Here is a 13,894-nt window from a genome sequence, read left to right on the forward strand (position 1 = left end):
GAGAACTGATGAACTCTGAATGCGTATTGAAGAATATTTTTTCCACTTTCCTAAATTTTTCTTGCCCTTTTTTGCAACATGGAAAATAAGGAAATTCCAGGTATAATAGTCATCATATTGCTAATGGGTAGAAGAGGGGCTGGAGAGAGGGAGAGAATTTGGAATTCAAAATTTAATGTTTAGAAAAATTTCTCATATTTAATCTATATCAGATTGTTTGCTGTCTTGGGGCGGGAAAGAAGAAAAATTTGGAACACAAGGTATTGCAAAGGTGAAGGTTGAAAACAATCTTTTCGTGTATTTTGGAAAAATAAAATACTATTTAAAAAAATAATTTTAAATAAGCCACATCAATAATCTGCAAAGTGTACACAGGAAGGAAACCAGAATGGTGAAGGATTCTGAGTCAGTCCATGACATTTGAAGGTAATGTTTAGCCTGGAGAAGAAAAGATTGGGGTGGAGGGAGGGAAGTAGGATAGCTCTGTTCAAGTATTTGAAGGGATGTCATTTAGAAGAGGGATTATACTTGTTTTGTTTAGCCTCAGTGAGGCGAAAGACGATAAATGGGTGGAAATTATTAAGAGTCAAATATAGGCTTGAAATCAGAAAAATTTTTTCTATCAGTTTGAGCTGTGCAAAAGTGGAATGAGTTATTTGAAGAGGTGGTGGGTTCCCCTTTCTTTGAGGTCTTCAAGCAAAATCTGGGTGTCTACTTTTGAGGTATGTTGTAGTGGGAATTCTTTTTTATTAGAGTTGAATTACTAGACTAGACAGTAGCTGAAATCCCTTCTAATTCTTAAATTCTGGGTCTGGGAATCCTCTTCCCTCCTACAAAGAGAGATATTATAGAAATCACCTTCTAATAGCCAAATGGGACTCAGTTCCAGAACTCTTGAAATTTTCATCCCGTGGCAAAGTATTGTTTTCAAGACTGATGGGTCTCTGGTATATAACTACTCAAGGAAGAAACATAAAGGGAGAGGAAGATGGACAAGGATGAAGAATCATCTAGGCTAGTTGATCTTCCTGCTGCCATTTTTGTACAGCAGTCACTGTCCCTGGGGAAGAAGATGGGAAATTTAAAAGCCAATGAAGGGAAAAAGCAAGTTATATACCAGAAGAGAGAGAACTATTTCTCCTAAGAAACTTTTACATAAAACAGAAGGGCAGCTCTTCTAATATCAACTAACAATCATGTAACACAATATTCTACTCCCAGAAACCAGCAATAAAGAATTGCTGTGATGTTGTGAATGATATAACTATTTCCAGCAATACAATGATACAAGACAACTCTAAGTTGTTATGATGAAAAATGCTATCCAAACCCATAGAAAGAAGTGGTAGTGATGAAATGCAAATTGGAGCATTTTTTTTAAAACTTTCTTTACTTTTCTTGAAAGCTATCTTTTTTTTCTTTTTAGGGGGGGTCTATGTTTTCTTTACAACATTATGGAAATATTTTACATGACTACACAGGTAGTATATTGAATTGCTTGCATTTTCAATGGAGGGGAAAGGAAGAGAAAGAATCTGGAACTCAAAGTTTTTAAAAATGGATGTTGAAATTTGTTTTACATGTAACTTGGGAAAAAAATTAAATTGTAAATAAACTAAAAAGAAACTAAAAAATTTGCCATGTTATCTCAGCAAAGAGACTAAAGTATATGTTCAGTTTTTTAGAAGTTGTACTAGTCTGAAAAATCAGGAAGCTCCCAGATCAACCCCATTGTGTAAACATACAATCCTCTCACACCATCATACCATATATATATATATGTGTGTGTGTGTGTGTGTGTGTGTGTGTGCAATATGTATAAGTCCCCATTGTTGTGTTCTTCATTACTAATTAATCAATTAGACTATATTAACTCTTAGAAAACAGATTTACTGAGAAGGTATAAAAGAATAATTGATACAAAATAATCCCCCAATGTAGGATAGTAGTGGTGGTATTGTGTGCTTCTTTTGTACCTAAAAGAAGTCTCTTAGGAATTTGGGTTGAAATTCAAAATAATAGTGAGAAGCATATGTAGAGAATTCACGTAGTTTCTAACTCTGGATGTCCTCCTAGCTCTGTCTCTCTCTGTTTTTGTCTCTATCTCTGTCTCTTTCTCTTTGTCTCTCAATTTAATTTTTATTCTGATATTTTATCTCAAATAAAAAAGTCAAAAATTTGTACACCAATCTTCAAAAGAAAATCATGCATAACAATTAAAAATGTTTACAGTCTTTTGTTTCCTTAGTTTGCTTTTTTTTTTTATACTAGATTGTTGTCAACAGAACAGAATTTTCTTGAAAAATTCCACATTATGAGACCAACCCTGGTCCTGGGCCATATAGATGGTTCCAAGATTACTGCCTTAGTGGTCTCTGGCACTCCAAGTTCTTAAGTGTTAACAAGTATGGCACTTACCCAGCTGGGAAATCTCAATTATGGTTTATACAACAAGCAGAAAACAGCTTTCTCCTAATGTCAACAAGTCAAAATTACAAATAGTGTTGTTCTATAAGTTAGCTTTGTTACTAATCCTAAGAAGGCATCCTGCCCACTCTAAGATAATTCAGGAGACAAGAAATTAAAATCACTTGTGAAATTTTACGTAAGAGGACCATAAGTAATGTACGGTTGAATAACTGGCCTCAGATAATAATCTGAGGACAATGTTAAAAACAAAACAAAAACAGGATTTCGTTCAGAGAATGGGGATGATAGAACACTTGACCACTTTTGTAGCTTATTTCTATTTGGACTGATGGCATCTTCAGCTGCTGATTTACATAGAGAAAGCTATCTTTCCCTTTCTTTTTTCATGGTGTCTTCATGAAATTCTCTATGGAGAATGACATGCATGATAGATATTGCTCTGCTCCTCAGCTGGCTGGCTTTCCATTGGATACAGCTTCTGCCTAGGTAGAGAACTCAATGGTGCTTGATTTTTTGTAGGGCTTAAAATCTCATCTAGATTGGTTAATCTGCTGTTGGGTGAGGTCAGACTAGCCACTTGTCTGCTATGTTCATTGGGCTTAAATGCTGCGATGGTAAGCCACTCAGGTGAAGATTGCCATTTTTCTAGACATTACTGTGTTCACAAGATCACTGTCTGAGTATATACATCTCAAGATGGCTTCTCAGTCACCTCCTGAATTCTGTGGCTACTGCTACCATCTCTGGTCATCAGTAGAGCCTTTTATGGGATCTCTATATCTCCTGAATTTAGTAATTTGCACATGTACGTGGAAAAATAAGAAGAAAAAAAGAAAAAGAAGTGGTGGTGGCTGTAGTGGTGGAAGAGGCTGAGGAGGAGGAGAAGGAAGAAGAAGAAGAAGAAGAAGAAGAAGAAGAAGAAGAAGAAGAAGAAGAAGAAGAAGAAGAAGAAGAAGAAGAAGAAGAAGAAGAAGAAGAAGAAGAAGAAGAAGAAGAAGAAGAAGAAGAAGAAGAAGAAGAAGAAGAAGAAGAAGAAGAAGAAGAAGAAGTAGTGGCGGCAGTGGTGGCAGCAGCTGAGGTGGAGAAGGAGGAGGAGAAAGAGGAAAAGCAGAAAGAAGAAGGAGAAGGGATAGGAAGAAAGAAGAGGAGGAAGAGGAGAAGGAGGAGAAGGAGAAGGAGAAGGAGAAGGAAGAGAAGAAGGAGGAGGAGAAGGAAGAGAAGAAGGAGGAGAAGAAGGAGGAGATGGAGAAGGAGAAGGAGGAGAAGAGGAACGAAGAAATAGTAGTCATGTCCTTAAGTCTTGTGTAAAGTAAGAGAAAGGGCACCCTCCACCTGACCTTTCATATAATTTAAGTCCTGTTTTCTTTCTACTTGAAGAAGAGTGAGATGAGTAAATCACCTTTTTTGTATGTCTGCTTAGTTTCTGATTAGCAACTCCCAAGTCATCAGTTCTTTCAAGTCCACAGCCAATTAGAAAACTTTTCATCATTGCATAGGAACTACTCTTGACTCATCATGGCTGGAAAATGGCTCTCCTCTCCCCTCTCCTTCCTGAAGTTACCACATGAAATCAGGTGGGAAATATGTGTTTATTATCAGGTAGCCCACATTATAGTAATAACTTAGGACACAAGAAAACCTTCACATTAGAAGTGGGACCTGTACTGTACATTGATAAAACAGCGATTTTGAGAAGCAGAGATGAGAAAGAGAATAATAGGCTGGTGCCCTCATTTGCAATATTGGCAATACCAGCTGCCTTCTTACATCAGAGGATCAACTGCTCTGTCATCCTGATTGTGGGAACACTGATTACTCCAGAGGTCAAGGCAGGAATAAAAGCAGCAAAAACAGAAGGACGATGAAGTCCAGCAAATCAGGCACTCAGGACTACTAGGGAGTGTGGAAAATTATATATGGGGTTGCCTGTGATTCTACTTTCCATGTAATTACATTAAGCCTTTTCTTTCATCTCATATTTTAATCTCCCTGAACTGTGAGATGAATTACCTGAATCTCAGGGTTTCACAATCCCTTGAAAGACCCTTCTGAAGGTATTGCAGAACTGCAGTAAGTATGAAAAAATAGGGACTTAACTTAATATTCTGTTCAAGTTCCCACAGATGCAGGAGTTGTAGGGTGGGGAAGTCTTCAGGGCAAAGTGTCAGGAGAGAGGGTGGAATGGCAGGTGCTAATAGGTGAGGGGAGTGTCTCCCCTAGGCCCGTGGGAGGTAATCTCTAACCCTCTCTTCTATCCCTCCCCACCCCACACTCCTCACTGTCCCCCCATACATGCCCTAATTACTCCTGTTTTAATGTCTTTGTTCAAGCCATTTTCTGTACTTAGTATGTCTCTTTGGAGCCAATTTTTATTTTCAAAATGCAAAAATAGATAATTTTCAACATTCACCCTTGCAAAACCTTGTGTTATGAATTTCTTCCCTTCCTTCCCCCTACTCTTTCCCCTAGATGGCAAGTAATTCAATATATTTTAAACATGCACAATTCTTCTATACATATTTCCACAATTATCATGCTGCATAAGAAAAATCAGATCAAAAAGAAATAAATAAATGACAAAGAAAACAAAAAGCAAGCAAACCACAACAAAAAAAAAAAAGAGGAAAATACTATGTCGTTATGCACACTCAGTCGCCACACTTTGGGTGCAAATGGCTCTTTTCATCACACTCCATTGAAACTGGTTTTAATTATCTCATTTTTGAAAAGGGCCAGGTCCATTTGGATCCAATTCTTTTCCACCTATCTAAAGCCTTCTCTGTGTGTCTGTCTCTATTTCTCTCTGAGTCTCTGTGTCTCTCAGTTTGTATGTGTATGTCTCTCTCTCCCCCTTTCTCTGTCTTTCTGTTTTTGTCTTTGTCTCTTATTTCTCCCTCTTCCTCCTTCTCCCTTTCTCTGTTTCTCTCTCTCTCTCTTTGTCTCTTTCTGTCTCTGCCTCTCTCTTTATCTCTGTCTACCTCTCTCTGTCTCTGTGTCTGTCTCTCTCCTCACTCCCATACTAGTCTCTCTGTCTCTGACTCTTTCTCTCTCTCTCCCTATCTCTTTTTCTGTCTCTGCCTCTTGTCTTTGTCTCTCTGTCTCTCTGTCTCTTGCCTCTATCTCTCTGTCTCTGTCTCTCTGTCTAACTCTCTCTGTCTCTGTCTGTCTGTCTCTTTCTCTTCCCCACTCCTACTTCAGTCTCTCTCTCTCCCTCCCTCCTTCCCTCTCTCCCTCCCTTCTCCCTCCCTCCCTCCCCTCCTCTCCCCCCCCCCCTTCTCCCATCTCCAATCCTGGTCTCTCTTTGTCTCTCTTAGCTCTTTATTACAAATCTGTGATTTCATCACTGAAAGGAACTCCAAAAGTGAAGAATGTTTAACTAAGATAATTTGATACTCCCTCTGAAACTTAAAATCTTACTGAGTTGTTAAAGGTGCTGAAAAGTGAAATATTTTGCCCAGAGTCACATAATCAAGATATGGTACAGGTGATATTTGAACTTGTCTTCTGACTTTGAAGCCAAATCCATGACAGCATACTGTCTCTAGATATTTAGATACCATTGTTATTATTATCATTATATAAGTATTTTAATGTTTATGTAGTGTTTTATCACATTTGGAGGCAGCATGCTGTAATTGAGGGAGCTGTCCCCAAGGCCAGAAAGATGGAAGTTCAAAACCAACTTCAGACACATAGTAGTCGTGTGACCTTGAACATACCTCATAACCTCTTAGTGTTCTAGGTAACTTTCTAAGAAGAATTGCAGAGAAGATGTCAGCTGTATTAGTAAAGGGCATTTTCTATGCCAGTGAATCACAAGTTAGGTCCCCATCCTTCTTCTTGTTTATTTGTTTTCAGACTTGACCCTAGTTGAAATTTTCTTGGCAATATAGATACTGGAGCAATTTACCATTTTCTTCTTCAGCTCATTTTACAGACAAGGAAACTGAGGCAAACAGGGTGAAGAGATATACCCAGAATCACAAATCTAATAAGTGTCTGAGGCCAGATTTAAACCCTGGAAGATGAATCTTCCTGACTAAAGCTGACGTTCCACTGTGCCAGCTAGCCCATCCTTCTATCTATTGTTGTCTCATGTAATTCTAATAAAGATCTTATGAAGATGTGGTTACAAATATTATTGTCCCCATCTTAGAGATGAAGAAATTAAGACTAAGAGAAGTTTTTGAGTCTTTTGCCCAAGATTAGTTCTATACATTGTTTTCCTATTCAAAAGTGTAATAACATTTCTGTCTATACTTGAAGTTTCCTATCCACAGGTAAGTTCACTTGCACTCATGTCACACATTAAACTAAACTCATGGCTGACTTAAAAGCCATGTATTTGGGGCTATAGTTTTGTCCTCATACAGGAGGTATATGGGGTGGTCAGGGAGGACTAGCACTTCTGACATGAGGGTGTTTTTCAGGGCCACCCATCCTCCTTCTCCTAATTCTCACCTGCGGCCCCAAAATATAGTATGTGTCCCAGCCACACCCTGGTAAACCATCTCTGCAGACAAGCTAAACCAGGTGGAGGGTATTTGACAAACCTCAAGCTTGTCAGTGAATTAGGGGGGTTTCTACCCAAGAATGTGAATGCTTGTCTCTGCCCAGCAGAATGAGTAGAGAACAATTTGTTCCAATGTCCCATGAAGGCGACTGTAGAGTTCTTAAAGTTTGATCAGATATCCAAGACCTCAAAGTCATCCACTGCATCCCAGGCCATTGCCATTCATTCTGACTTTTGTCCTGCCACTGGACTTTGATGACTCTGGAAGAGAGACAAAGGCCGATGACTTTGTGCAACTCTGTCTGTTAGGCTAGACTTATTTTCTCTTGCCCACCCATTCCAAGTTCTAGCCTCACTAGCCCCATCCATGAAATCTTCCTCAGACTTAGGGTCCACCCTAATCTCTTCCTTCTCTGAATTCTTACAAGAATGGGATTTAATCTATAGTTACCCATTGCCATGTATTGTTTTTAAATTATTTGATGAATTCTATGTCTTGTTCTCTGGACCAGAGAGCACACTGCTTAAGGGAAGGGATCCTATCATGTTTTGTTTCCTATAGCATCTGGCACAGACTTAGATAGCTGATAAATCCTGCAATATCAGCAGCCAGAAGGGACCTTGGGCAACTAGGTGGCACAGAAGATAAAGACCTAATTCAAATTTGGACTCAGACAATTACTAGCTATATGATCCTGGGCAAGTCACTTCACCCTATTTGCCTCAGTTTCCTCATCTGTAAAATGAGTGGAGAAGGAAATGGCAAAGCACTCCAGTGTCTCGGCCATGAAAACTCCAAATGGGGTCACAAAGAGACAGATGTGACTGTAACAACTTAACAGTAACAACAGAACAGATCTTAGAGATAATTTAGTGTCTTGGGATCTGTCAAATTAAAAAAAAAAATAGATAACTGTACTTGACTATAATTGACTTCCTTTATATTCCTATATTTTATTTTGAATGTAATTGTCTTATTTTGTGCATTAAAAATTATTATAGAAATGAGTCATTGGTTTTACCAAAGATGTCTTTCATACAAAAAAAAATTTAAGAATCCCGTATTTTAGTCCTACTCCATCCTTTTACAGATGAGGCAACTGAGATTGAAGAAAAGAAAGGTTATATAGCAGATTGCTTGCTATCTTGGAGATAGGGGAAAAGAGAGAGAAAAATTTGGAATACAAGATTTTTCAAAGCAAATGTTGAAAACTATCTTTGCTGTATTTGGAAAAATAAAATACTATTAAAATAAAAAGAGAAAGAGGAAAAATATTTTTAAAAAAAGAAAAGAAAAGAAAGGTTAAGTAACTTACCTAAAGTCAAGCTCTCAGTCAATTATTTGTGTTAATTCACTTTAATTCAATAAATATTTATTCTGTACATCTCCAATCATGCTTCCAAACTCAGACTATTATCTTTCTTTTTCCATTGACTCTACTCTTGAAACCATCTTGGGCTTTAAGAAGAAAAAGGATATAAAACACAATCACAATCCACATTTCCAGGATAATTCTAGTTATAACCATACATCCTTTATATGTTGTCTTTCTCTATTAAGATGTTTTTCAATAAACTACTTTAATAATTTCAACTTTAGAGCATATGATAGAAGAATCAAAAAGGAGAGTTTACCAAGCCAGAAACTTAAAGAAATACCTTGCAGAGAATTCAAGAGAATATTTTCAGTCATTTCCCCAACCTCAGATCAATTTTTAATATTCCTTTTTAAATTTTATTTTTCAGTTAAAAAGCATTTTCTCTCCCTCTTACCTCTACTCAATTTAAAAGAAAAAAATGTTAAAATATTCATACCTTAATCAAGCAAATCAAATTCCCACAGTGACCATGTCCAAAAATGCATGCTTCATGCAGGACCTTGAGTCCGTTACCTCTCTGCCAGGAAGTAAGTATCATGCCATTCCCTAATTCATGGGCAACCTCTTGAGTTCCAGGTTTTTTTGGTCACTACTAAGAGTTGCTATAGCAACCCCATCTGGCACACACAAAATTAGTGACCACTTTAATCTAATTTGGCTGAAATATCGTGTGTGTGTGTGTGTGTGTGTGTGTGTGTTTTTGTGTGTGTGTGTGTACCAGATGAAGTTGCCACCTTCTCTGCATCTTGTTAAATCTGAGAAAACTGAGAATAATTTGCCATAGGTCACACAGCTAATGAGTGGCGGCAGAAGGTAAGATTTGGAGCCAGACTTTCCTTGCTTTTAGTTATCATGCTACACAGTTTTTTCCTGTATATAGGATGAACTTCTTGTGTGTGGAATTCTCCAGTGATTCATATATTTCACATGAAATGTATGGCTCCTATTCCAACAACAATTAAAGAACAAATTGTGTTTTCAGAGACTCAGAAGGGAATTGACGGAGATTGCCGGGCTAATAGAATAACATCATTATAAACTATTCCAATTCTCCAGATTAAGAGCAGGGCTTGGAAGTTGGAACTCAGGGCTGCAGTTTGAATGTAAGGAACATAGTTCTCTTCTGTTTCTCTTCTGGCTCCTACTGGGATTTCCCCCGGTTTTGTCCCTATCTGGTCCCTTCCATTCACCACTTTCTGGGTCTCACCACATCACCTGGCGATTATCTAAGGACAGTGGAGCTACTTGCACTGGACACTGCCCTTCTGGTGGGTTATAAAACCTGTCTGCCGGAGCCAATGCATCTTTGTCAAAAATTAGAAAATTAATGGTATAGAGACAGAAATTTAGAAGTGCTCTAGGGTTACCTGTGGCTCCCACTTTCTTTTCCATCTTCAATCTTAGCCTTGGCTGGGGGCAGGCAAAGCCTCATTGCTCTTGTCACAGCCATCATCTAGGTCAACTGGGGGCATTTATATAGCTCTTATCATGTTCCAGGTACTGTACTAAACTCTTTACAAATATCTTATTTGGTCCTTAAAACTAACATGCAGGACAGATGCTATTATTCCTATTTTGCAGTTGAAGAAATGGAGGTAAACAAAGCCTAACTGGTTTGCAGTCCTGCCGGGGATTGTACTTTCTGCTCAGGGAAGCCTGGGAAGTTGCCAGCTAACCCAATAAGATAATAGCATCTTACCTTGCATGATGGTTTTATGTTAAATCTTTTTTAAAGAGTTTAGCACAGTGTCTGGCACAAGAAATGCTCCAAGTGGATTTGAGGACCATTATATTGCTTTTAGGTTTAAGATGAGCTAATTATTTTAAAAGTGTTATAAATGAAATAAGTAGTATGGAAGTTTTGGCTTTTTCAAGATTTCATTTATCTAAGCCATAACATAGTGAATAACGTGCTGTCCTTGGATTCAGGAGAGAAATAACGTGATTGTCCTTGGAGTCAGGAGAGAATTAACTTCAAATTCAGATTTTGACCCAATAGCTAGCTATATGACTTTTGTTGTTGTTGTTGTTGCTATTCAGTCATTTCAGTTACGTCCAGCTATTTGTGACCTCTTTTGGGGTTTTCTTGGCAAAGATGTTGGAATGCTTGCATTTCCTTTTCTAATTCATTTTACAGATGAGGATACTGAGGTTAACAGGGTTAAATTACTTGCACAGGGTCAGCTAATAAGTATCTGAGGCCAGATTTGAACTCTAGAAGATAAATGCTTCTGACTCCAAGACTGGCACTCTATCCATTGCACTATCTGGCTGCCCATGACCTCTATGAGCCTCAGTTTCCTCATCTGCAAAATGGGGATTTTAAACTCTTTTTTTGCACATGTTCTTTCCCTTGGACTTCCAGAATGGAATGCAGCAAGGGGAATATAAGGAAGATGAAACAAATGGTTGGTCTAAATTTCTCCAGGTGTCTGAAGAAGAGAATCATGGGCTTTGAGTTCCTGGATATCTTCTGCTTTTTCTTTTCCTTTTTAGAGGCCAGGTCAGAGATTAGAATTCCTTCTGACTCTCCTTCCCACCTGGGAATTTTATATTTTGGATTCAGTCTCTTTTTTTTTCAATTTATTTTTTGCCTATTTACTTATATGTAACAATAGCCTTTAACATTCTTTCTTTTTTTTTTTTTTTAAATTTTGAGCTCCAAATACTCTCCCTCCTTCCCCAGTCCCTTCCTGAGATTATAAGACACACACACACACACACACACACACACACACACATTATACAAGTATAATCATGGAAAATATTTCTATATTAGTTATGATGTAAATGAAAAGACTAAAAAAAAGCCACCAAAAATGTTTTAAAAAAGGATGTTTCAATCTGCATTCATATTCTATTAGTTCTTTCTCTGGAGATAATAGCATTTTTCATCTTGAGTCATTCAGAATTGTCTTAGATCATTGTATTGCTAAGAATAATTAAGTCTTTCACAGCTGATCATCATACAATATTATTATTATTGTGCACAATGTTCTCCTCATTCTACTTCCTTGACTTTCAGAGACTCAGAAGGGAGTTACCTTCTGGATTCTGTTATCTTTTGCATTCTCTTGAATTTGAGAGTTCCCAAATTCTAGAGTTTCTCAGTTGGTGTATAGCCTCTTTTGAAAACTCTTATTTACAGAATGTGAGCCTATTTGATGTTTGGGGAAGACTTCACAGATTGCCTACTTGAGGATATGCAGCACTGGGACTGGTTCACAGAAATTTCTGGAAAGAAGCTGGAGGAAAAGAATGTCTGGAGTTTGAATGTTCATCTTGAGAAGGGGACTTATAAGTTATACCCATACTTCTCAAGTCACCCCAGCCTTTGCCTCCAAAAAATGTCAGACTATCAATTGAATAAGACTCGAATTGAATGAGATCTCACTTCACTTATCAGACTATATGTAGAAAGGAAGGATTGATTGTTTTTCTATGTGAGCAGTAATCTCTCCTGTTCTGGAAGGCAGAAAACATCTGGCTCATAGCTTTTTCTCCTTGTGATCTTGCTTGCTCTATACACACACAAACACAACATACATACATACATACATACATACATACACATACGCATATATATATATATATATATATATATATATATATATATATATATATATATATATATATGCGTGTGTGTGTGTATTTATATGGATAATGGGTTTAGCATACAAACCACCTGGTTACTATGAAGCATCTGAGGTAGAGAGGTAGAGCAGTAATGGGAATTTTACCAAGCTGGACTAAGGGGATGAAAGAAATAGAGCTGTCTAAATTAGGAGAACAATGAGCTATCTCACAGAACAATGGAACTATGGCAACCACCACCCATTGTATTTTTACCAGGCCAAGGAAGAAGTAGGATAAGGAGGTAGAACAGAGATAGTGACTTTAAACATACAGATATAACATGAGTTCAACATAATAATCAAGGGAGGACAAGGAGGAAAAGGGTCACCATGAGAAGTCATGTTTCTCCATCACTACCTGGATATCTTGCTAAGTCATTGAAACTGTGGTCCTTGATCTAAAGTACTACAGGATAGATTCCTAACTGCCTTGCCTCCTTTAATCTCTGCATATAATGCTAGGCAATTTATTCTCCTCTTTCTTTATGTAAGATATGTGGATCACTTTGTAGGGTGGACGAACATGGGTTGTCTAAATGTGTAGAAATGGCTTTCAGGTGGCATGGATAAGTATATCTGGAATCCTGCTCATCCCTCTACAAAAAAGATAGTGCTTTGAAGGAAATTTCTGCTTTTCTTCCTTTTCCCTTTTCCCTTGCCTTCCCTTCCTTTGCCTTCCTTTCCCTGCTCTTCTTTTCTCTTTCCTCACCTATCTCCAAGAAGTGATCCCAGACTAGAATTTTATCTAAAGGCTTCTCACTCCATCCCTTCTCAGTATTGCTGATCTAGGAACACGAAAGCTTCAAAACAAAAATTACTTCATTAGGCACTTTAAAGGGGGAAAAGTAGCCCTTGACTTATACTTTCCAGCTTATCTCTTTCCAACCAAATTACACAAAAGATCATCATAGTGAGTACAGCCTAAACCCCATTTATTCAAGCCTGCAGCAAGGAGAAATTGGAGAAGTTATGTAGATTAGAATATACTAGAAAATTCACAAAAGCAAAGTCTTTAGCTAGGAGTGAGATTGACTTCTCAGCTCAAAACAATCTTATCCAGAGAGTCCATTTTAGCAGTCAGTAGAGAGGCAAGGAGCAAATCAAGACTGTGTTGAAGAAACATCTTCCTCTACTTCATTCTCCATGTGTCTCATCCAAAACATCACTAGAACCACCTGTGTTCTTATCTGTCTTTCTCAAGAAGGATTGACATCAATGCCATTCCTCACACAAGTGTATAGTCCTATGTTTTATACATATATATTAGAACATACAACATAGAACATAGAACAACAACAGGCAAAATGCCCCAGGCTTTGTTGGAAGTCTGGTTACACAAGAAAGCATAGAACTTTAATCCATAGAGACTAAATCTAATCTTCCTTATCCCTCATTACAAATGAAAAAAAAAAAAAAAAAGAAGAATCACAAAAAAATCTCATTATAGGAATATTCAGGGCATCAGAAATGTTCAGACCACCCTCATATCTTCATTCTTCTCTGGGCTCTACTCCTGACCCTTTAACACTTTTCTACCATGCTCTTTGCTAGATACCTTCTCCCCTTCTCCCCTTTCCCTTTTCAGCTTCCTTTTATGCATTATTTATCCTGTTTTAGAATATAAACTCCTTTCTTTTTCTTTTTTTTTGACCTGTTCTTCCCCTCTTTTTGTTTTCTTTTTTTTTTCTAGTTACACATGTACATTAATTTTTGTACACATTTCTTTATGAATCATATTGGGAGAGGAAATTCATAACAAAAGGAAAAAACCACGAGAGGAAAACAACCAGAAGAAAAAGAAAATAAAGTGAACAAATCATGTATTGATTTACATTCAGTCACCATAGTTCTCTCTCTGGTGCAGATGGTGTTTTCCATCCAAAGTTTACTGGAATTGCCTTGGATCACTGAACCACTTAGAAGAACCAAATTCTTTA

The sequence above is a fragment of the Sminthopsis crassicaudata genome, chromosome 1 (genome assembly GCF_048593235.1).
Source record: "Sminthopsis crassicaudata isolate SCR6 chromosome 1, ASM4859323v1, whole genome shotgun sequence".
Taxonomy (NCBI): domain Eukaryota; kingdom Metazoa; phylum Chordata; class Mammalia; order Dasyuromorphia; family Dasyuridae; genus Sminthopsis; species Sminthopsis crassicaudata.